The sequence below is a fragment of the Strix uralensis genome, chromosome 12, assembly GCF_047716275.1.
Source record: "Strix uralensis isolate ZFMK-TIS-50842 chromosome 12, bStrUra1, whole genome shotgun sequence".
In the NCBI taxonomy this organism is placed as follows: Eukaryota; Metazoa; Chordata; class Aves; order Strigiformes; family Strigidae; genus Strix; species Strix uralensis.
Genome location: NC_133983.1, coordinates 16,708,920 through 16,730,769, shown reverse-complemented (window position 1 = coordinate 16,730,769; position 21,850 = coordinate 16,708,920). Strand labels below are relative to the sequence as shown.

At 39.3% G+C, this 21,850-nt stretch overlaps 1 protein-coding gene across 1 annotated transcript in view; it reads right to left on the bottom strand.

Annotated features, from left to right (window-relative positions):
• The window catches only part of CDH8 (cadherin 8), a 244,324-nt gene that overhangs the window by 152,921 nt on the left and 69,553 nt on the right, over positions 1–21,850 (bottom strand). The window lies entirely within an intron of this gene.

The following is a 21,850-nucleotide window of genomic DNA, read 5'->3' as shown; positions in this document are numbered from 1 at the left end:
TCCACTAATTCCGGGCGTGAGCGCTCCAACGTGCCTGCCTGCCAAATGTAACTGTGAAGTGATGTGGAAAAGTGAGCTGGGAGCCTCCCCTGACAGCTCTTATTGGGCTGATCTCGGAGGCAGGTCTAGCGCTTGGAAATTCATGTAAGCAGTTTTGGGTGGTGGTTTTTCCCCCTCCCTCTCCTTCGCACCCCCCCACCCCGCCTTTCACCCGGTAAGCACACAACTTTTCCACAAACCGTGGAGCCACCGGTCCCCCGGAGCCGTGGCAGGCGCCCGCACCGCCAACTCCGAGCCGGGGCATTTCCCTCAGGCCGGGCGGGAAGGGCGCGGGGGCGGGCGCGAGGCGGCACCCGCTGAGGGCGGGGGGAGCCCGGGGGGAGCGAGGCTGGGCTCCGAGCCGCGGGGCCACCGGGGAGGCGCCCTCCGGGGCCGGGACGTGCCGGGAGCCGGAGCGCCGCGGGGGCAGAGGGCGCGGGAGAGCAGCACCCCCGTCCTCGGAGGCAATGCCCGCCACGAAGCGGGGGCCGGGAGACGGGCACAGCGGGCCGGGATCGGGGCTGCGGCGCGGGGAGGCCGGACCCCGGGGCGGGCTGCGGAGGGGCAAGGAGCGGGCGGGAGGGGCAGGAGGCAGCTGTGCATCTCCGTGACAGGCGCCGCAGGAGAGACAGTCGGACACTCCGGGGACAGGGAGGGCATCCTTTAAAAACCCTTTGCCAAACAAGCCCCAAAGAACGTCAGGCATTTAAATTTTCTCCTGTACTGTTTTAAAGCAAGCAAATTATAAGCAGGAGCCTGAACCAGCCCAACCGCAGACCAGAGCCAGGACCTCCACCCAGCAAGCGACGGCTGAAGGGCAACCGCGGTACAGTAAGTTGTTGACCATCGCCTAGTTTCCAGATCCTCTGTGTGACTGGCGGCGCTGGTCCCTGCACAGTCCCAGCGTGTGAAGCGCTGGAGAGCGGCGGAGGGACCCTGAGCACTGAGTGCCCTCCACTGCCTGTGACTTTAAAGAGCTGAAGGTTGCTCATCCCTTGTGCGGGCTCGGCAGGGGTGCGGGCAGGGCTGACGGCAGCCTGTCCCCGCCGAGGGCAGCCAGCCAGCCCCCTGCCAGAGGTCACAGCAGCCCCTCTGCCCACCTCCTTTATCAGTTGAGTTTGAGTTTTCTTCCTTTTTATGCTGCATCTATTATATATTAGCAGAGTAAATGTATTAGATTTAATAATTACAGCATAGCTCTAAATGTTACCACCACCTATATTTTTTCTCCAAGTTTAGTGTTTACCAACAGAGGAGGGGTCATTATTATGCTAGGAGCACAAGGTATAGACATGGCCAGGTGCAGACGACAACTCTTAAAATGGAGGATTGATTCAACACTTAACTAGTGCTGTTGTGGAAGCTTAAGTGCCCTCAGTTCCATCTTCATTCTCCAACTTCCCTTGACCAGTATTATGTTGTGTTTAAGACAAGCATTCAGGGTGCTTCGGTATTATTAAAGCTGGTTCGTTGCTCAATTCTATTTTTAAATGGCTGTTAAACTCATTGATATAATCTGAAAACCTTTTCACCTTAAGCAAAAAATAAGGTGACTACATTGTTGAAGATCTGTCTAGGATTACAGAAATCCTATATAGTAAGAATACCATATAATTTAGTTTCATGATTGTTAATCTTATTTTTCATGCTGATACTATGTGTGCATGCACGCATGTAAGACAGTGAAAGTAACCTGCATGTGGAGCTCTTATGTGCTTCACTTTAACTAAATGCAAGTTATTGCAGATAACAGGTGCATTTCTTCTTGCACAAATATTTATTCTGAAGTGTCTCAAACTCATCAGAATGTCGCATAATGTACCCAGAATTTGACATTTTTCAAGGGCAATGAAGAAACATCTATTTCTTTGCTTCCCTCAGCCCAAAAGTTTACTTTCCAAGCTGTGAACCTGGGATGATTCCTTGGAGAAGGATGGATATAAAATACACAATACTTGAAGCAGGCACAGAGCCTTGAGGGAAATACAAAACACTTTGCAGTGCAATAGATAACATCAGAAATGTGGCTTCCCTTTACCTGGGGTTCCACTGAGGCAAAAGGTATTTTTCTCCCTCATCCTCCCACCAACTGAACAGCACAGTAAGACTATAGATACTGTCACAAGGAAACATGAGGATGTTTAGCTCGTCTTTACTCCTGGTAATTAATGACAGTTTTCAAACTTTTTTCTTTTTTTAAGAACTTACTCTCTTCTTACTCTCAGTAAGTACTTGCACACCTTGTTTTCATTTCTATTAAAAATACCCGATGGAAGCAACCAAGAGTAAAAATTCTCACTAATAAGAATGGGTTAGAGCCCTTGTGCCTGTGCTTTAAACAGGCAGTACAGTTATGAGTGGGAAGAAAGGTTGTACCTCCAAGTACAGCTTAAAAGTTTAGTTTTTGTTTTGATTTCAACCTTTGACTTTTGCCATTTGTTCTATGTGACCTTTCTTGCAGTTGGAAATTACTGGGGCAAATGCTGTGCTCTTTCATCCTCAAGTTGTTGTAGGAGAGGGTGGTAAGTGTCTTGTTAAAATGGATTATGTCATCCATGGATTCCCCTGCTGGAAAGCCTTTCAGATGATAGAGTAAGGCTTGACAGGAATAAGTCTACAGATTAATATATTTAATTTAAAAATAATCTTAGAATAGCAAAGGAACATTTGCAATTTTCTGCATTATACCCAAATTGAATGATATTTATCATAGTGAGATCTATATATACACACACACAATATCACATAGCACTGATGAGTATGCTGGCTAAAAATTGTTTCCTCTTAAATATCTTAAATACATATTACAAGGAAGATACTTCTAAGTGGTCATTTAATTTTTTTAAGCAAAAATCAGCTCTGACTCCAACTGAAATGGGATCAAGATTTACTTTAATAACTGTAGTGAAGAAAAAAATAATCTGCAAAATGTGACTGAATGCATCCTGGAATTCAATTTTTAATATTAAATCTTTGTACGAGAAAAAAAAAATACAGAGAAGCTTCACAAAATGCATTGGTTTGGAGGGGGGTGGGGGTGGTTTTGAATTTTTTTTTTTTTCTTTTTTCTGTGTCTTTTTGTTGTAGGGATTTTTGTTTCTATTTTTGGTTGGAGGATTTTTGTTTTGGTCTGATTGTGGCTGATAAGAGTGAAAAAAATTAACCTCTTTTTGGAAGAGAACCTGGAGATTTTCTTTCATATTACTTTGCTTTTATGAATAAGAAGGATTAAAACCCCAATGTGACTTCTCGTTCTTATACATACTGGAAATATCTGACTATCATCTAAAAATGTGTGGCATAATGAAATTGAAGCATCTTTTCACCCTTTTGTATTTCTGTGAAAACAGTTGTTGATTATCATGTAATTCTTTGTTCCTCCACATTGCACAGCAGTGCAATAAGCTGTTTTCTGAAGACAGAGAACTTAGACCTTACTGCTTAAAAATATTCAACAGAAGTGACTCGAAATGAGCTCTTAAGGGGCAACTCAATCACAGTACAGCCTTACAAGGGCTGCTGCTGATGTAAGTGTTGAGCGTCATCTCATTTAAATAACAATGCAAGAGTCAGGAACTTGAAATGTGTGGGGCAAGAGTGAAGGAAAGCATACCTGGAAAAGAAACCACTGTGTTAATTCCTCATATTCAGATTTTATTCCATCAGATCACCCAGTAATGAGATATTTCACTCAAAGTATCAGTAGCCGATTTCAGTTTTTAATACACAATATAGGGCCTGATCCAAAATTACTTGAGGTTAATGAGTCCAGTGTGAACTACTTTATCAAGATAAATGCAAGCTACTTTTGCTCACAGAGATTACCACTGACATGCCACTTCGAAGTAATATTAATAAAATTAATAACTGATTTGAAAGTTACTAAAGCAAGTTTACATAATAGGGGTATAACTTACCATTATTCTGTTAAAGCTTTAAATTCAATGCTGTTTTCTCAGGCAACATCCAAATGCTCTACCTAGTTTGTACCTTTTGCTCAAGTTATGTGAGGGATTATTCCTAAATTTAAATTGCTTTGAAAGCCTAGCATTGACATTCCATAAACTAAGAAATAAGACAACTTAAGTCCAGAACCTTTCTGAATAAAATATGTGCTTTTATCATTCACTATGCCAGTACAGAAATATAATTACCTTTAGAATATAGGTTCTTATCACTATCTTGCAACCTTTAAAACCTGCTTGTATACAGTTACATTAAAAATAATGATCTGCTATGTTTGGGAAGTCACTAAGACATCTGTAACTTGAAAAAAATTCCATTATATAATGCTTACAACTGATATTATAGATTAAAACAAAGGAGAGGATACAAATGGTCCATGAGATAAAGGTGTATCTTTTGGGATAGGGTTTTTTTTTTTTTGTGGGGTTTTTTGTTGTGTGGTGGTTTGGGGGGGGGTGTTGATTTTTTGTTGTTTGGGGTTTTTTTGTATTGACAAAAACTCATGGTTTCATTTTAACAGGTAAAGCTAGAAACGCTGAGAAAATTAAGTGAAGAATTTGCAAAGGAATGCCAAATCTCATTATAGAGATCAAAACCAGTTAAAATTCAATATCCAACACTGGAACAGAAAGCTTGAAAAAAACATCACTGAAGAAAGAACAGACCATAAAGCAGTGGCATCCATAAGTGACAAAAAAGATTCTCAATCACCTAAAAATACTTGCTTTTCAGTCTGGCCTTCTGTGAAAGATGTCTAATCAAAGTCCATTCCCTTGTTACTTGATACATAAGAAACAAATGCATTCATTTTGACCAAGGTACTTTTGCTTTGATAGGACAAACACATTCTTATAACCGTGGAAATTCCATTTCCAGCCAATGGACTGTCAAACTGAAATAAAGGTTTAACCCAATAGCAGCACTGGGCCTTTGGGCCCTTAGCAAATCCTTTTCCCATCCCAGAATTACTTCATTTAGTAAAATAAAACATAACTAGCTCTGAGCCCCCTTCACTCTCTAGAGATTTTAAAATATAAAAACCCCAACTACTAGTTTGTGTACCATATGCACCAATGATATTATGGAGTGCATAAAAATAACACCACATTATCGGGTTTTATTATTCCTTGAGTACTGTTTGCAATCTTGATTAGTTGCTGTCAGGTTGACTATTAGAAGAACAAATCTTTCTTTTGTACATCAAACACTAAGATAAAGACAAAACAAAATTATATCAAGCAAGGCAATCAACTTTTTTTGTACAATAATGTTCTGGATAGAATTTGGAAAGTGAATCTTATGCTTTTAGTTTTCAATATGCCTTGTGAATATAGGTAACTGGATCGGTTTCGGTAGCTGTGCAAATATTGTTTGCTCTACCTCAAGTGCCCTCTAGTGTGCAGTAATTAAGCAGGTTAAAATAATTCTTTTTTTCCCCTTTTTCCTAACAGCCACTCTTCTAAATCCCAAAGTAATGCGTAACACTGCTTTTCTTCTCAGAGGAAAGAGAAATTCAGTGTTCACTGCATTAATTGTGTGGATATAAATGAATTATTTCCTCTATGTAAAACCAAATCACCCCCTTTGCTGTCAAGTTTTTATTCTCAGAGGTATTAGTTAAATAAAGCCCAATAATTCTTCCAGACATTGTGCAAATGCTGTTGAGACACAAACAGTTTTCAGTGTTATCAGAATCAAAACAACAGTCTTCTCTATCTGCGAAAGGAAATTAACATTCATCAGCAAACCACAACCCTAGAATAAGATTTAAAAACAAAATCCCTAATTATGCTTCTAGAGTTTTGTTGGTTGGTTGTAGGTTGTTGTGTTTTGGGGGGTTTTTAATATATTTTTTTTAAAGTGCTGGACACCACCGATAATCCTAGTTTTGAAAGTTATTTTTAGCTATTCTAGGCAAACAGAATTACCCTCTAAAAATACACACTAATTTGTAAAAAATGGAAGTACTCTTACATAGACACTGATATCCCATTCTTTATCAGCAAGTGATTGAATGAGGCCACAATGAAAGTACTTTTTGTCACCATTTTAGAAAATAAGTAATTCTACATGAATAATACAAAAAAAAAAAATAATGAGGCACACAATGTAACAAGCTCTGTGTGTTCTCATCTGTCCTTAACAGCAGAATTAATCTGTCCTGTTACACTGATATGCTTGGTCAAAATTCTGACTTTATTTGGCTGGACAAGTTGTGTCATGTCTGTCAGTGATAGGAAGTTCTGCAGAATGCTCCTTTTTGGCTGCAGGAGGCCATGCATGCAGCCAGGCAGTTATAGCTGTTTAACTGCCACATCAGCAGGACAGAAGGTGGCTGCCTGACAATAGATAAAGAAGAAAGGGAGGATGGGAAGAGAGAGGATGTTGGGAGGTATAGTCTGGAGAGGTGAAATTACCAGGTGCAGCTCTAAGAACAAAGAATGAAAAATATCAGTAAATGTACCTGCATGAGGTAGTAGTTTAGCTTATTAAACCGTACTTCTAAGGGACTCTCCTGTATTTAAAAAAAGCAGACTTAACACTTGAGTTACCCAACCTAACTTTCTCCACTGCACAAATGAGTTAATTTTGGAGGGGAACCACTGAAGACTTTTCCCCATTCCTCATTTCATTGTGGTCTGCTTTCAGACCCAAGTATTCACTTTTAAGCAGGATTTACCATAAAATTCCATGATAATAGCAAGCTTAAGCATACTCTAAATAAAATGGGTTTTTAGTGGACTTCTAACCAGGAGCTGAGGTAAGAGGGATGGGTGGATCCCAGGAGAGATGAAATGCTTGCGTATGCTAGGGATGTGCTACAAGGTGAGAGAATTGAATCTTTTATGAGCTGTAAAACCAGTAGGACTTCTATAAGCGGAAAGAGTCATCATCCCTGTGTCTGAGCTAGGGTTGTGGTTGTAGGGTTGTGGTTTCCAAGTGAGGTGCTGAGAGAAGCCAACAAGATTGTTTCCTGTTTGCTAGCTTAGATTCTTCCCTGGGTAGCATACTGGCTCTTTTGAATGCTATTTTTTGTAACGTAACTATTCCTCATGCATTCCTTAGAGAATATAGTTTTCTAAAGCATATGGCATACATATGAGTCTAACAGAATAGAAAGCTAAACATCACAGTACGCCAATACACAGTTTTCTAACACTTAACGGCCTATTTTAATCTATCTGAATAGCCACACTGCACCCAGTCAATGTGATGGCAGCAATGTTAACAACTAGATTTATCCCAGAAACAATACCAGAAAAGACATTCTCATACTTTAGAGCAAGTACAGACCTAATGTACCTGTTAGTAGAGGCTAGATAGGTCTTGGTGGTGATTTGCGAAAATAAACTGCATTCACAGAAACATTCAGGTTGGAAAAGACCCTTGGGATCATCGAGTCCAACCATCTGCCCTACTCTACAAAGTTCTCCCCTACACCACATCCCCCAACAGCCCATCCAAACGACCCTTAAAGACATGCAGGGATGGTTACCCCACCACCTCCCTGGGCAGCCTATTCCACTGTCTGACCACTCTTTCTGTGAAAAATTTTTTCCTAATGTCCAGTCTAAACCTCCCCTGTTGCAGTTTAAAGCCATTCCCTCTTGTTCTATCGCTGTGAGAAGAGACCAGCACCAACCTCTCTACAATGTCCTTTCAGGTAGTTGTAGAGAGTGATGAGGTCTCCCCTCAGCCTTCTCTTCCTCAAACTAAACAGTCCCAGCTCCTTCAATCGCTCCTCATAGGATTTATTCTCCAGACCCTTCACCAGCTTCATTGCCTCCTCTGCACTCGCTCCAGCACCTCGATATCTCTCTCGTATTGAGGTGCCCAAAACTGGACACAATACTCAAGGTGTGGCCTCACCAGTGCAGAGTACAGGGGGACTATCACCTCCCTACTTCTGCTGGTCACACTATTTCTAATACAAGCCAGGATGCCGTTGGCTTTCTTGGCCACCTGGGCACACTGCCAGCTCATGTTCAGTTGCTTGTCAATTAGAACTCCCAGATCCTTCTCTTCCAGACAGCTCTCCAGCCACACCTCCCCAAGCCTGTAGCGATGCATGGGGTTGTTGTGGCCCAAGCGCAGGACCTGGCACTTGGCCTTGTTGAAGCTCATCCCGTTAACCTTGGCCCACCGATCCAACCTATCCAAGTCTCTCTGTAGAGCCTCCCTATCCTCATGCAAATTGATCCTCCTGCTTAACTTGGTGTAATCTGCGAATTTACTGATGATACACTCCATGTCCTTATCGAGATCATCAATAAAGATGTTGAACAGAAATGGTCCCAACACCAAGCCCTGAGGAACACCACTTGTGACCGGCCACCAGCTGGATTTAGCTCCACTGACCACCACTCTCTGGGACCGTCCAGCCAGCCAGCGCTTGATCCAGCAGACCATACGTTTATCCAGGCCATGAGCAGTCAGTTTTTCTATGAGAATTCACTACCATCAGATTTAAGTAAGCTTACCCAGCCTGTGTTCAGCCCTCATCATTACAGTGCAGTGATATGGGTGAACTGCTATTACAGCAGTAGCAAAATATACCTGCTATGGACAATGGTATAACATATTGAAAGGAAAAAGCCATTCAGTGGCAAGGATACCTCCTTATCATAAAATGGCTAACTTAAATCAACAGCATTCTGTTACCTCTGTTCTGAACAAGAAATCTCTTAAGTTTAGACCAGCTCTTCGTGAAGGTGCCTTCCTTAACTAGAGTAGAAATAGCATACTTTAGGTTCATGTGAAGGTGACAATGATAGCAAGTAGACAAACTAAAAAGGTAGCTGTGGTTACTAATAGAAGCAAAAAGAAAAGTAGCAGGTTTCAGCATATACTACCTGAAGAAACTCCCAAGAAAGGTAGTTTTGCATACCCCATAACCCAAATCTAATAGCAGCACAAGCTGAAATTTGGCTGCTAGTCCAAATTGTATTTGCTTTTCCATTCTGAATGCAGTGACAGATTAGGAGTATATGCTTATTTCAAAGTACTTTTCTCCAGAGATTTCTGTTTTGTTTCTTTATTTAATTAAGCAGTTAAGTCAACATATTGCTCATAAAGTGATTTTTTCAGCAACTGCTGACATTGTAGTTTGGCAGACTGATGGGGGGGGGGGGGGGGGGGGAGAAGAGGTAAAACTTATGGTGCATATGTAACAAATATTGTTAATGAAGGAGAATATAAATCATTTGAATCCCCAGGACTTAATGCTGAAGTACTTTTCTTTTTCAGTAAGTAGCTAAAAAGCAGAGTACGTAGAGGAAGAATCATTTTACCGAAAAGAACTAGTTTTAATGCCAGAAATTTAGTGAATCAAGTAAATACCTCCTGAAATATGTATTCTACATTCATTTAAGAACATTGATAGGTGGTATTTATTGTCAAATACTAGTAAAATCAAGTAATTAAGTATCTGAGACTGAGATGCTGGAAATAATGTCTCCCACAGGAAACATGAAAATGATGTGGCTAATAGTTCTGTTATTTGTTGATCCTCAGCTTCTTTGCAAGCCCTTTGAAGTAAAGGGACAGTAGTAAAAGGCTGTTCTCCATGAATTACTTGAGTCAAATAAGCCAGTGGTGGCATAACTGTAGGAACAGTTGGGCCTGATTCACTAATCTGTTAATTTCACTAATTCCAGTATAACACTGGAGTAAGACTGTGGTAAAAGATGACCCATATTTTTATTTAAATTAAAATCTCTAATATTCATCAAATATTTATAAGAATATATAACAAATAATTGTGGCAAACACTGCATAATAAAGATGAAAGGGAAATTAACCTTGTGAATTTTAAAGCTGAAGAATAAAGACCATTACATTAATAAGACTTAATTATATCATTAAATATTTAAAATTATGTCCTCTAATAAATGTTTTTATTTAACATATTTCTTTTTTATCTATTACTTTAGTAAAATGCCTTTAAGATATGAACAAAAACCCAGCAGAGCTCTCTATTTTTTTTTTTTTTTATAGCCATGCAATTATAGAAAAAGCGAGAAGGGAGCCATATGTTACCTCTTCAGCTCAAGGTCAGCTTTCAGGACAGAAAAATCTGTACTTCCACAAGCCTCAACTCCCTGCCTGGATGGGCTGGTGAGGGGCTGCATCTTTCCTAAGCTTTTCTTGTCAGTTACTCTTTTCTCTTTCTAGAACTAGCTTTGCTCTATCTGTGCTAATGATCTACGTTATGCTAGCACAAATAAAGCTTATTGCCATCCATGTTTCTAGCATTCCATGTAACATCTAACCCTATTAAAAAGGTTACAGAGGACAGCGTGTTCAAAGATGAGCTTGTAGCCTGCACTGACAAGTCCTCCCTTGCCATCACTGACAGAACACAGGTATAAAAGCAACAGCTGGAAACTATCAGGAAATCTTCAGGGAAGACAGCACCTTGCAAGTAAGAGAAAGGGTCAGTTTGTTTGCAAAGGATTGGAGGACACAAGCTTTGCAAGGACTGTGACCCACCTCATCATCCCTGTGTCTATGTCAAGTTCTTTTCCTTACATTAATTTATCTCAGCTTATTCCCTCCAGACATTTACATTTACTCTAAAGAGAAATCCAAGGAAGAGTTACAGCAAAACGCTGCTGAATCAAACCAAATGCCAGGCAACAGTTCAAGCCACAAGGTTATAATCCTACCAGAAAGAAATCTCCTTCTTCAGAACACCTCCAAAACTTTTAATGTCTCCCTCTAATTATGGCACTTCAAAGTAACATTCATGCCTCTCTCCACTATGCTCTGGTTGTTCTTTCTGCCTTAACTGTACATATCAACCACACACACCCAGGTAGCCTGCATGTCTCAGCTTTCCACTGAAAAACTGCACTTACATGCCCTTGCAGAAACACTGATTAAAATCAAATGGCAAACACTAGCAAATCAAATCTAACTCATCAGCATTTCATATTTATCAGAGGCTACAATTAATGATGCTTTAGTGGAAATTCTCTTCATTTAGAAGCACACAAATATGAGGCCCTATCTGGTTAGCTATTGTGCTTTTTCCAGTTAAGTCATTCCTTCTGTTTACCACAGTAATACCCTGATTTATTCCCCACAAATTCTTGTTTATTTTTGTAATATTCTTTTGACTTGTCTTCTGTAGATTGTGTGTTTTGTTGCTATGATTGTCTTCCCACTACCCCTCACCATTTCCCACTCATCTATCCGTCATCACCCATACTGTAATTACAGAAATGTTATTTGCTGGTAGACAGATTCATAGGGTTGCTGGCAGGAGTACTACCATTATGCAGTGCAAATACTGTGCAGAATATTAAATAATCATACGAATCGAATCTTAGTGAAAGAGTATTCTTGAGACATCAAAAAGATTGAACTAAGTCTGGTTTGCTTGTTTACACATTGGACAACTCATCTGAAACTAGGTAACATCTATTTACATTTGGCATCTAAGAGTGCACTGAAGATAAAGTCTTCTAATTAACATGCATGATGCTGCAAATATAAACTGGGATAAACACATATTCCATTATGTATAGCTGCCACTTACATTGTTACAGTATTCTTTTCAGTGCACAAGTAAAACAATGTTACAAAGCAAACAAGCACTGAGCTTTTATTTCAGTACCTGCCTAATAAACAATCTCCTGGAAATAAGGTATGACATTATTTGGAATAGTTACCAAAAAAAAAAAAAAAAGCAAGTTTCCCGGCAGTATCATATCCTACCCACTTCATTTAACTAAGGCTCAAAAGGCAGCAGAAATAACATGTGAGCTTCCACTAGTGCTATGTTTTACTTTGCCTTAAAAAGTTTCCACAAATAAGGCATCTGTTTCTAACTGACAAGGTTCAGAAGAGTGAAAAGTGACACTATGCTTACAAATAAAAAGCTTAATCCGTGGACCAAATAAGGAATAAAATACATACTATAGGTCCAAACAGATCACCACTGGAACATAAGGTAAAGCAGTCTTCCTAGGCACACGTACAAACCAGCACAGTTAAACACTGAAAATTCCCTGGCAATTGCTTATCAGCTGTATCACCACTAAAATTTCACCTGTGTGAATGTTTCAGTGATATGGAGTAGCATGTATGGTCTAAAAGGTTCCATCACCGTATCTTCCTTCCACATTGGTTAGGTTGACAAAGAAAATGTGAAGATACTGCCAGCAGAGAAAGGAATGCTGGAACCACAGAGTTAAAGATGCTTTCCCATGGTAATTTTGCTTTTCCTTTTCACTGCAGTGGAAGTGGACAATTCTCAGCAGCATACCCCAAGTGCTCTTTCCTCCCAAGTCCCCTGGCCTGATACACATGTGTGCTCGTATAGGGGTCAATGTGCACATGTGCTTGCACAGACTGCTTATACCATAGAAGTTTACAAATGCTCAGTACAGTGTAAGATCTCTTCTGAAAAGTCAGTGACTGGTGTCATCGAGAGGAAGACAGGATTTATCATTTGCTAATTTATAGTTCAGCCCAGACATGTCTGGACAGGTGTATGGCCTTCACACTAAGCTCTCTGTTAAAAGAGTCTTCCGACAGACTTTTAGTCTCTGCACCACAGTTCACTGCACACCCTTACCCTGAGTTGTCTCATATATAATTTAAATGTTTAATGCAAAGTAAAGCTAATGTTAACAATACATATTTTTGAAGACTGACAGTATAATGCTTTGTTTCCTAAAGGAATAACTGGAGTGATCCATAAGCAAATATAGACTCAAGTAACACCATCTGAAGAGATATAAATTGTGCTCATCCTTGAGAAATCTTAAGAGTGCATGCATCCCTTCCTCCTTCTCAATTAGGCAAAGTGCAATTTACTGTGTGGTTTTCTTTCAGATGAGGTATTAAAAGCTGCAGTGCACTCTATTCTGTATTGGTATTAATGATACCTTTGGAACTGTGATGTCTTTGATACGTATTGTGCACTGCTGACTGATGGCTCTTTCTAGGCTAGAAAGGTCTTAGCAGGTTTGTGTGGGCTGAGAGTGGAGGCTACAAGAATATTCTGAAGTTGAGGATTTTAAATTAATATAAAGTATCATATCATTAAAGCTGAGATAGTAATATCCTCTAAAGTCACCCTAAACTTTCTTTGTCCATGCAGGAAATTATTAGATACTATCCTACCTTAATTCTGGATATTCTTTATTGCTATTCATTCTCAGAGTCGGTGGATGAGAGTCCACACAAGCAAGAGCAGGGAGAGCAGGATCATCTCTTTGTGTACATTCTCTTGCGTACTTGCTTCAAGGGCCCCCAAATTCTTTTATAAATGCTCAGAAGCAGCAATTTTGGTAATTGTATGACTAATATCTTCATTATCAGAAAGTGGTATCTTTCACATACAACAAATGGAGATGATACTAAAATCAACACTGAAAAAAGGATTTAGAAAAGGAGAATTTATTTATCAAAGGGAAAAAGATAAACTTAGAAGATTAATTTGTGGCATGTCTGTCTTAACCCATGTTATAACCTGCTGTTTCTAGTAAACATACATTAAACAACAACTTGCAAATTGATTCTACACTTTATTGTCTTTTTTTACCATACTAGTAATACTTAAAATAATTTTGCAGAAGAGAAGACTTGTGTTCTGCTATAAGATTTTAATTATGCTATCTGAAGTGTGAGCAGTGGTTAAGAGCACAAAAGGTTGGAGACCAAAGAAAAAATTTGGCTGGGGTAGGAAATCAGATGGTTGTTAGGAACTGGAAGCTATGAACATCTCAGCTGGTTAGTGATCAATGCAATTTCTAGCAGAGAGCTGTTTGCTCTGCAAAACCACTTTTGCACTAGCATTGAGCATCAGTCATCTTGGCAGTCTCAGAGAGGAAAAGGACTCTGGACTGCTGGCTGAACTCCTCGGTCTGAGGAACAGCCTCTTGAGGTCAGGTTTGAGAAACACCAGCAGGGCAACACAGGAAACAATCAGTGCTGCTGCCCACGCTGAATCTGTTCTATGAATAGACAACTTCATTCTCTAGGCTTGTCAATCTGTCACCAAGAAAAAAAATAGAAAGGAAAATTAAAAGGTTATGATGTTATCTTCTCCAAAAATAGGACTTCAGTCATCCTGGAGAAGTGCTGTGCTTGGATATTTTCACTCAGGTTCTGCAGTCTGCTGACATCTCCCTGCTGTCACCAGTACTGAGCTTCCTTTTGGTACTGCTAAAGGTCACAGAGCATCAGGGAGGTGGAGGGATACCTCCACTTAAATGACCATAGGAAAATGTCTTCAGGATTAATGTGAAGTAGAAAGAACTGAAACAGTATTTTTATGTTTCTCTTTGCTGTTTAGACAACACTAAAGCAAGTAATGACTTCTGTTATTCAGCATTGTCCCAAGTCTATCAAAGACCAAAGGTTAGTTCATAAAAAAGGATGCTGCAGACTGAGCTAGTCATTCAGGTAGCCTAGTTTCTTATATTTCTGAGCTAACAGGGAAAAGGATCAAAGATTGCAAGACCAGAAAAGACTAGTGGAAAACAATCTAAGGAAAAAGAAAACCAGCCAGTAAGTCTCAAATATTACCTTTGAGAATTAAGAGAAATTAGTGAATGTCACTATCCACTTTACTTGGAAAGAAAGAATTCAACAGCATCAATATAATTTGGAAGAAAATCCTCTCATATGAAAGCAAAGTAAGAGACTAATTCAGTTCTCAAGGCAAAGTAGAGGACAGTAATGGTAAGTCTGACCCTGGAAGGTGCTAAACGCCACATGGTAGCCTACAAGCATAGAGTGCTCAGCACTTCTGAGGGTCAAGCCTTTGGCACTCTGGCATTTGAGATTCAGTCTCTCTATAGATTAGGATTGATCTTCCCTGTCTCTGGATAAAAAAAAATAAACAAACTGTAACCTTGAAATTGTCATCCAAACCTGGAGTCCAGCCAAAATAGCAGAGACAGAATCCCCTTGAGAAGCAGAACAGCAACCCCAGAGGTCAATATTGATGCAAATAGAAACAGTGGATTTTGATGTAGTAAGGATTTGCGTAATTTCATTTTTATTCAGAAACTAAAAGTGTAATCACTTTTTTTCTTTTCCTCTGAAATGCAGAAATGCATCCGTTTCCATTTAAACACAAATACTCAGCAGGTATCTTAAAACTCTTTTGGAACTGAAAATGTACAAAGGCATGTTTGAAAGCAGTACAGTTATAGAAGACAACATTTTACTCCATGGCAATAGGCTAGTGTTTTGCTACCCTCTTTGTTGTTTTTGGGAACAGAAGGAGTTGGCAGCACCCTCAAAGCTGTACAGAGGAAGCAAGCCATATTCAAGCTAGGAATGGCACGAGTCAACTCTCCAGAAAGAGGGATAAAAAAGTGGTCAAGCTTGTAAAACAAATAAGTTGAGATTCTGGAGTGTTTTTTTGCTTTAGGTGAGGCAATATTCTGAGTTCAAATTATTAAAGAACTCAAGCATGGTGTAGGTTCTGTTTCCTCTAAAGCCCAAAACTCCACTTCAGATTCACCAAAACTGACGAAAGCAAAGACCATAGAATGATATTTCAAATGTTTATGCTTAAACATAGCTCATAGCAACATGTTCATTGCATATGATTTCCTTACTTTTAATGGGGCAACACACAGCAGACACTAAGCAAATGTGCAACTGTACAGAAAGATGCACCCTCGATTTCTAGTAAGTTAACCAAATCTAAAATTCCAGACATTTAAACTTCAGACTGGCAGAATACCAGTCTAAAAATAAGAAAAACAGGGAAGTAAATGGGAAACCATGCAATAGTGTACATTGTATATAAAAACAGCTGCCAAAAAAAGTAAATCAAGACGCCCTCAAAGATTCAGCCAAGGGAGGAGTACTATATAAATAGGAATAAACAGAGAGAAGCAAGTGTTTTGAAGGGAAGTGCAAAGAATTTGATTGCTCTATCAGTGACGACTTTGGTTACACATTTGCATTTTATTATCTAATATTTATCACTTTTGACGGTCACAGGTGTTCCTACTTCAAAAAGATTTTAGCAAATGCCCCTAACTGTGTGACATCTGGATACTGTCATCACACTAACAAGAGGTAACTTTTGCCACTAGGCTCTGCTCTGGCAGATGTGCTTTTACTGCCACTGTTCATTTCCTTCCCTGTTAAAATGCAAAACATTAGCTTTTACTTACAAATAGACATAACCTGTTCTTTTCTACACCATGAAGTTAGATCTTTGTATACTGTTAGTCTAATGAAAAAAATATTAAAGAGAAAAAAGTTTTACTTGCTAGAATACTGGGTCAGATTCTCAAGTAATATAAAAGTTAAAGGCCACGGAACTATTATGATGACACTTTTTGTTAAATATCTTTAGCATGTTTTCCATGTTGTTGAAAGAATGTTTAATAAAAAAAACAACTCGGGAATGAAATAGAAAGTTTTCTGTAAACCTGCAGAGAGAACAAGCTGCTCAGGCACTCCTAAGGGCCTGTGGAGGCATGCCCTGGGGACCTCACATCTTTCTTTGGCCAGGAAGGACCCTTTGCCAGTTGGCTTTTTATGGTGTTTAATTGGTCCTGTGCCAGTGACTTCATGATTTCATTAGGATTTCATCTCCACAATAATCTAACACTGAGCAAGATCCCTGACCTCAGATCCAAGCCACCTCATGGCTAGCTGTCTGCAGAACACAACAGATCAAAGGGAGGTTACTTGGCCGACAGCTGGGAAATCAGATGCTTGCTGTTGTTCAGTGAGCCCCATTGAACACTATGGTTTTGCCAGATTGCCTGGTTGCTGGAAAGCTTTTTCCTGATGAAATCAGCTTTGTTGGGATGAGAATATGATGAGAGACATCTAAACATTTTTTTTCAGGAGGATTTTTACCAACTTGTACTTTATTATTATCCCTTGCAAAAGAAAATGAAAGTAAACAAAGATAATATGTACTATGTTTTACTATTAACTGGCAGAAAAGTAAAATAGAATCAACAAGTCTTATTTATGCACAACCCACCAGAGAGATCTCAACAATCCAGAGTGAATAAAGAGCAAAACTATTATGAAGTCAGAAAAAAAGGTATAGGACAAAATTTAGCTAAACAAAATACTACTGTTTCTATATTACTGAAGACGGACATAAAATTTCACCTAGACATTTTTGTAAGTATGAACATCAAGGATACAACAAAATACGACAGGTCTAGGAAAATTTCAATTTTATGTAATGTATTAGTATCAATCTATGTCAGATTAGACAATCTATACTGACGGGGATATAAATTCTATTCTCTGAGGGTTTTTTTACATATTAAATTATATAAAGCATTTTACATTTATGCTCAATTCTGTAGGAAATTAAAACCTATGATTATCGGTTGCCTAACAGCATCAATGTTACAAATTAAAGGCTTTGAATAATGGCCAGCATCCATCTCAGCCATATTTCAAACTTTTAGAAAATAATCCATTTTTGGCAGACTGTCTGACAAGTTCACAACTTTTGATCAAGGCTTATATTATGTGTCATCAGTATTCTTTTGTTCATCTCATACCTATCAATTTTGTTCATCAAAATCTAGGGCTGTTAAAAATGTGGAAGAAGTTTAGCATGTTATGTGGGTCATTTATGGAAATCAAGAACATGATTTAACATTAATATACATAAAAATGACTAGAAATTATGCACCACAAATCCAGATCAGTTTGTGGCTTTTTAAACCCCATTGTATAATACGAAGCATTTTCTCAGTGAGGGACAGAAAACTTCAGGTGGAAAAAAATATAATTACAAAATGGAAATCTAGCTTAGTTGAAGCTATGTAGTATATTAATGTTATTCTCATCACAGCAGGATATCAGTAAATAAGACTTACATCTATGAATGTTAATTTTTAAAAGCAAAAACTAGCACTTCTACTTCAAATGCAAACTAACTCCTACATGTTTCTGAGTTCTGGTAAAATTTACTGCAGAACTATAGCACCCCCACGTATGGGATGATCCTTGCTTTTATGAAGAGTGAAGAAAAGAGCAGTTACTGCATTAACTGAAAAGAAACGCAAACACTATAGAAAGTTGTTTTCATTATTTGGGAACAGCTGAAAAAGACATTTAGAAAGCACATGTCTCACTGTAATTAGGGCTATCACTGTCTCTCTATCAGAAGGTGGATCTCTACAGGGAAAGCGGCTGTTCTGAAACACTGAACAGCACTACAACATGGGAGAACTGAAAACAGTTCTTTGTTGTCGTTTCGAGTTTTGGAGGAGGCTCACCCACTGAGCATTCAGTACATGAAGGGCGACAGTTTATCTCTGTTAGAATAAATCCATACTTTGAGGCAGGAAGAGAAGTGTGTGTTTGCTTTTTACAGCACATGTGTATCTTTTACATTCAAATTCAGATGCATCCACACTACCTGTAGTTGCATAGCTCCAGTGTAAGCCTATCCTAACCTTTAGTACAATTATGTGCTATCACCAGTACCAGAGTTTCCTCATTTTGTGACCTGGTTGGCCCTAGACCGGAACCAGAACAGAAACCAACATATACAACGAATGCATAATCAGAGCACAGGATTGACTGCGTGACATGACGCCATAGACCAGCCAAAACATTCCTAATTATTAGGGTTTAGTGCTGTGCTGTCTTCTGCCACCACTGACTTATAACTACTTTTGTAGAAAATTTTGCAGAGATTTTAGTCCATGACTGAAATGTAAAGACACGTGCAACGATGAACTAGCACAAATTGAACACAAATTACAGGCTCCTCCCACCCCACAGTTATGTGGGAATTCTGTATTTATTTTCTAAAGCTAGAGTTGAACTTGGACACTAGACAGCATGGCATATATCATGCTAGGAATAGTAGCCTAGAATTCATTCTGTTGTCTCATTTTATCCTTTCAAAAACACAGCCAAGTTGTCCCCTTTATTTTCTTCCCATTTCTGCCTTTGTATTTAGCTCTCTAACATTAAAAAGCTTGGAATAGGAGTGGGAGGGATGATACAAACCATGAAAAGATCCATTAACTCAGTAGATTTAGGAAAGTTTTTTGGGCCTGCATTATTGCTCCTTCCAGCCTTCTGCAGTCCATCAAGCTCCTACAGCTATTTATTCCTTGTGTGTAACCTGCACTAGCTTTACCATGCTTTTCTTTTGCATCATCATCACAAAAGCAATCTCCATTAACAACAAAAAGAATGCTTTATAAGGCACGATCAAATAGGATTAAAACTCTTCATTGTGTGAAACACACCCGGGAAGCTGCAGACCACATTCCAGTGCAGGACAGCTGCAGCAGGGCCACCTGGAAAACCAAACCAGTCACCTGCCTTAGTGCTCAGGCACCAAAACCAGTTACCAGCATGCTCACTGAACAGCAAAGCACAACTGAACAGCTTCTACCGAGTGGATTGCAGACTTCAGATATGGCTCTTCTCTGTAGAGACCTATTGCTCAACTACTGCACCAGCAATATGTAACCAGGGTTTTACAGACCCTCATGCCCTCTCACTGCTGAGCCCTGATCGCTTCCATCCTTAGCATGATCAACACGCAGTGCCGTATTCCGCACATATGACTATACCTCATTGTCTCGAATTGGGGGCCACCAGCCAGTACCATGGCGAAAAACGACTAGGTGAGCTGCTGCACTTGGATTACAGCAGAATGGTGCCGCAGTCCAGCCTACTGGCACTTGTGCCCCAGCTGCTTAAATAAAATGCCTCTCACTTTCCAGGTTTGCATTAGAAGTTTGGCTCAAACGTTATCCTTATCCAAAAAGGATCTCTGCTGCAGCAAAGCCTCGGGCTGTAATGAGATTGCCAGGGAATTGCAAACAGTCTTTTGCAATGCTGCTATGACCTCAGTGCTGCCAAAGCGACTCCAGGCCTTGTCAGAGGCTCACAAACATGCTTACAACTAGCAGGTGACATGCAGCATTTAAGCAACAGTTGCAGGCAGTACCGGCCTCGCGACTGCTGGGGTGTTGCTGTGATAAAGTTAACGTAAATTAGGGCTGAAGCGGCACGACAAACAGATTTGGGAATGAAACTGTACTGCTTCCACGTTCCCAGTTACTGTGACCATGCAGGAAATTGAGATCGTCCTGCCCCCTCGTGGGTGGGAGCCCGCAAAAGCTTTGCGAGGCTGCCAGCGCCTCCCGGAGCCCCGGGTGCCAGGCAGGAGCCCCAGCTTTCTCGCAGAGCAAAGGGGGCTCCCTCTGACTGAAGCACTGTGCAAAGGTAGAACAGCTCAATCAGCAGTGCCTCTGCTCTTTGGCGCTACTCCCTCGAATGCTTTTTTAAAAATGAGCACCTTATTTGCTGTGTTGGACAGGTACGTCTCCCTTTTTTCCGCTGGCATCAGAGCTTGCCTACAAACACAAGGCTAAACTCAAATAAAACTGTAAAGAAGTCTGTAATCCTCCTAATGTCAAAATCAATAGCTTTGCCATTAACATTATCATGAATGAAGTCAGTACTCTGAAAAAATTCTTACTGAGAATACGTTTCCTCAATTGTACCTGACGTAGTGTCCAGATTTGCTAATCCTATGCATATTGTGTGCCCTACATCCTCTTTACACATAACACCTCAACTTCGGAGACCACTTCTGATTACAGGAACTTATTGCCCCGTATAAGAGAACAAAAGAAAAAACATGACAAAACTCTTTCAAGGGTCAGTGTAATGAGATTCTAGCAACTTAATTTCTGCTCCTTACTTTCATTAATTTCACTTTTTCTATTTCATGACACACACCAAATCCAACTGACTCTCTAAGGCTCATCAGAAGGCTAAATTCAGAACTGATGTGTAGAAGCTAAGTTACATATCTTTAAATAGCTATTGAAGTTAGTTTTATCTTTATAACCAAGTATATGTTATGTAGTACCAAAGTAAATATACTTTGGAGTGTATTCTTATGAGTTAGGTACTGATGAGGTTATTTTTGATAAGACAAAGAACGTTTTACATTTGTTGGAAAGAGTGTTACACTTTCAATCTTCCTAAAGAATGCAAAGAATATGTAAATTCCATTATAAATGCTGAAAAAAATACAAATATTTAAATAAAGGTTAGACAAAAAGATGGCTAACAGCTGTAGATATTTTCTTGGATATATCTACTGTGAGTATTTGAAAAATAGTTTCAATAATATACTAAATTACATTACAAAAATAAATTCCTTAAGGAACAAATACTGCTGGAATTTTCCTTAAATGGCAGGTATGTGGGGATAAAGAGAGAAAAAGAATAAAAACCACCATGAATGCTCACCATCTCTTCAAATTTGATACATCAAAGTTTATCAGTTCACAAACATGAGACATTACCATTTCTTTGCAAAAACTATGGAGTGTTATTCTGAATTCACTACTGCTCATAAAACTTCTGATTTGGTCTACATAATATATAAAATCTACCTCCTTCAACATGTACCATATAGAAGGTGGAGAAAAAAACATAAATAATAAAACTATAGCTATGTTTTTGATCTTGTTTTGTAACAGCAAAATACATTAGCAAGAAATAATCCTGCAGTCTGCTATACTGGCTCTTTTATCTTTTTTTGTTTAGGTTTTGTTGAAATCAACACCTTCTATCAGGGTAAGAATTTCTGTTTCATTTGTTTGCTTCATTAAGAACAAGGAAGTGCATAATCCAGGAAGGCTTGATGTACAGATGAAGCTGTCAAGAGCAATATGAGTTCTCACAGAGTAGTTTCTCAAATGTGATAATTACTATTTATTTTATAGGTTTACACATGACATCCCATTATTAAAGTAACTCCCACTTCAGCTTTTATTATTAACCACACTTTTCAATCTCATATCGACCCCGAGCAAAACTGTTGTTGCTGTGCAGGAAA